The 3,819-nt window shown below is 37.4% G+C and overlaps 1 protein-coding gene across 1 annotated transcript in view; it reads right to left on the bottom strand.

Annotated features, from left to right (window-relative positions):
• Positions 1–3,819, bottom strand: part of NCKAP5 (NCK associated protein 5) — an 857,737-nt gene that overhangs the window by 173,414 nt on the left and 680,504 nt on the right. The window lies entirely within an intron of this gene.

Here is a 3,819-nt window from a genome sequence, read left to right as displayed (position 1 = left end):
AAAAAAAGAAAGAAACAAAGAAACAATGAAACAAACAAAAAGAAAACTAACGGAATGGGAGAAAATATTTGCAAACTGTGCTTCTGATAAGAGGTTAATATCTGAAATATATAAGAAGCTCATTCAACTCAATAGCAAAAAATCAAATAACCTCATTTAAAAATGGGCAAAGGAACTGAATAAACATTTTTCCAAAGAAGATATTCAAACACTCAACAGGTACATGGAAAGGTGCTTGGTATCACTAATCACCAGTGAAATGCAAATCAAAGCCACGAGCTATCATTTGCCACCTGTTAGAACAAGTATTACCAAAAAGGCAAGAAACAACAAGTGCAGTGAGGAGGCACTACTGGAGGGAGTGTAAATTGTGACAGCCTCTATGGAAATAGCATGGAGGTTCCTTAAAACAGTAAACATAAAGCAACCATATGAGACTGGTTGTTGCCAGGGGTTGAGGGTGGGAGGTTGGGAAAAACTGGAGAAGTAGTCAAAATTTCCTATTATAAAATACATAAATTCTGGATTCTGGAAAAAAAATTATAACTATGTGAGATGTTGGATGTTAACCAAACCTACTGTGGTGATCATTTCATAATATTGACGTATATCCCGTCTTTGTGTTTTATACTTTAAACCTATACAATGTTATGTCGATTATATCTTAACTCTGGAAGGAAAAATAATAAAGGCAATTGTTGCATACAAAAAACACAAACAGAAGAAAATTCTGCCCCCCTCAAATTATATTCCATAAAAAGGTCTGTAATTAAGTGTTAAACAATCAATCAAAGTATATACAATGAATATATATTATCAACAGTGATCATATCGGTGGGAAGTAAAAATGCCACACTCAACATAGTTCTTCCCTCACAGAGATTGAAAGGAAAGGTTAACATGAAAGCCCCAGTTCCTAGCATTTTGCACTATATGACTTCCATCGTCCCTGCCACGAGAGACTAGGGTTTTATGATTCCATACAGGACCATGACCTGCTTTATTGTGTGGGATGGGTCATCACCACTAGCGGGGCTTCAGCCAGGGGGAAGTTCCAGGAGCACAGCCCTTGAAAGCTGGCAGCACTGGCCTAAGTCTCAGAGAAAGGGATTCATTGCTTGTGGATAGGTGGAGAGTGTTGGGAGCTATTTCTGAACCCACTAAGTTGAGAATATTCCTTGTGAGGTCAAAGCGGGTTTTGCGTGGCCTCCCACTGTCAGATAGTGACCGATGTCTACCCCTGACTCAATTATTTTTGCTTGAGCACCTACCCCAAAGGCACCTTGTTGATCGGTATCAGAGGTGACTTGTTCCCTTATCCTAAAATATGCTGATTACACCTTGTGAAGGAACTTATTGTAGGAACTTCTTTTCTGTTTGTGGGAGCAAACATTGCATTTCCTGAGAATCCTGTTTTTCCTACACTTCCCCTTAAGCAAACAGTCTATTGACCCCTGCTCACAAAGAACTAACTTTTGCCTTGGCTATGCTAAAAACACTGTCTTGTATTTAAATGCTAAAGATACCTTTCTTCCCCATATGATAAGCATCTAAGTCACCTAATCAATCCCTATTGATAAAGATTATGCATGAGTCTTCTACCAATCTATGTTCTGCAAAATTTTTACATACCAAAGAAATCTGTCATCAGAAATCATTGTCTAAGGCAAATGCCACTTCTGTGCTGTATCCCATACATTTTTTACCATAAATAGAGCTGACTTTCAGGTCTGTGCAGAGATGCCTGCCTGGTGATCAGAAAGAAACTCATGGCTCTTTCATTCCCTCCCCCTTTCACCGACACTGTCTATCTTTCAGGGAGCCCTGGATCTGCTGGAGCTGGACTCTGGCAAGAGAGGTCAGTGCACAGTGCATTGTCCTGCCAAATCAGACTTCTGAAATAGATTTACACTCTGAAAATAAAGATTTAGGGGAGAAAAAAATAAATCAGAAGTACAACAGAATTTTAAAATCCTCTAATCTCATATGAAATAGTACCATAAAACAAAACACAAGCAAAAAACAAAAGCACTCTAGGAAGTGACAGCAAGTGTTTACACCTTAGTTTTAAGCTGTCAGATTCTCAACTGCTTTTGTGAATAATCTACATTACAACATTCTGTTCTTTCTATCTTGGCCTAAGGATATGGGTATGAGGACCCTTTGAAATATCAGATGAGAAGGATAAGAAAAAAACTGTTAGGCAAAAAAAAATGAGAATACTCTTTTATCAGAATAATGATAACACAGGTGTCCAAAATAAGACAAAAACAGAACACATAGGAGAGGGGAAAATCATGGATGCAACAAATCAAGAGGCTTTCAGAAATGTGTAAATATGGTTGTTTCCTCATTGTAGTTTCACTGCAGAAGCCCTCTGATCTGACTAGATCACAAGTGGTCCAGTTAATCAAAATGTCAGTGAGAGTATGAAATCAGAAAAATGTCCCTCATGGTCATTTGTATTCCTTGGAGGGAGCACAGAAAGGAGGGGGAGGGGAGAGCCCTGAGCCAGACCACAGGTATATGTCCCCACTCTGTCAACTAGCAGCAGGGGGACTTTGTGCCTGAGAGTCCCCATTGTCAAAATGGGTGCAATGACACTGCCTGCCTCCTAGGATTGTAATGGACACAAAATAGGTGAGCACAGTAAAAGCTGTAGAATGGTATCCTACAAGTGGTGACCACAACGCATTTGTTAAATAACATTGTTGGTAGGGCCAAGGCCACTTCTTTGCCTGGGGATCCTATTATTTGAGTCTGTTCCTTTTTTTTTTTTTTTTTTTTTAGGCGGGAGGGATATCAAACACATGCTTTATGCATTGTTTATGCATCTGACTTTATTTTGGGTTTTCTTTACAGTGTAACAAGAACTTAAAATCATTTGGGAAGCAATGTCTACATTTAATACAATTCTCCAGCTCCCACAGTTTTTTTAGTTAGGCACCTGTATTTCATTTGATCATAAACATTTATTTAGTGACTTGCCTTTATACATGGTTTTGAAGTACCCATCTTTGTTTTATAGAAACAATTCTCACTGTATCCTATTTCATCAGTATATAGTAGTTTAAAAATTACATAATTACCATTTAAGTACTACTTGCAGAAACATACTGAGTCACGAAGATGGCTCATTTATGGTGAGAATTCAACTCACCTCATAAGAAAGGAATGTGCTCAGTAACGAGTTCTCTACTAGTTGCCAATGTTTGGTAACTTGAATGTTGTTTAGCATGACTTACCGAAGGAAATGGTGAATGTTGGTTAATCTGGCTAATGGGTTCAAATAAGGTTAGAGACTCAAGTTCCATTAAGAATACTACTTTGGAATTTTATTTGTTGTACTGGCTTCTTAAGTCTTCAGAATTTAGCTCAATGTGTTTATTTTAATAGAGGGTCTTGCTACCATGATTGGTTACTACCCCTAGTCTCAGAAATACCATTCTAGAAACTGGACCCACCAGAAGATTACTCCTATCCTTAAGATATTAATTTTCAGGTTAGGTTTTTTTTCTCAGCATTGACCTGGTTCCCTTTGTAAACTTTCCAGAATTTGTCAACGAGTCCATAGAACTATCCTTTTTGTTTCTCCTATACATACACACAAAATGTTACATAATATCCATGTAACTTCCTATTTTCTATTTTTAAGGGACAAAAAATTGATGGGTTCTTATGAACTATTTTCTTTTCTACTTTTTAAAATCTATCTTTTAAAATCATAATGGGTTCAACAATCTTCTTTTTGTATTTCTCTTCAAGTGGGCACTTTACATTGTAGATAATCATTAGGCTATATTCAGCAGACAGCAACTA

This window comes from Suricata suricatta, chromosome 3 (genome assembly GCF_006229205.1).
Source record: "Suricata suricatta isolate VVHF042 chromosome 3, meerkat_22Aug2017_6uvM2_HiC, whole genome shotgun sequence".
NCBI classification, from domain to species: Eukaryota; Metazoa; Chordata; class Mammalia; order Carnivora; family Herpestidae; genus Suricata; species Suricata suricatta.
Note: the sequence above shows the minus strand (reverse complement) of the source record. Positions and strands in the feature narration are given on the sequence as shown.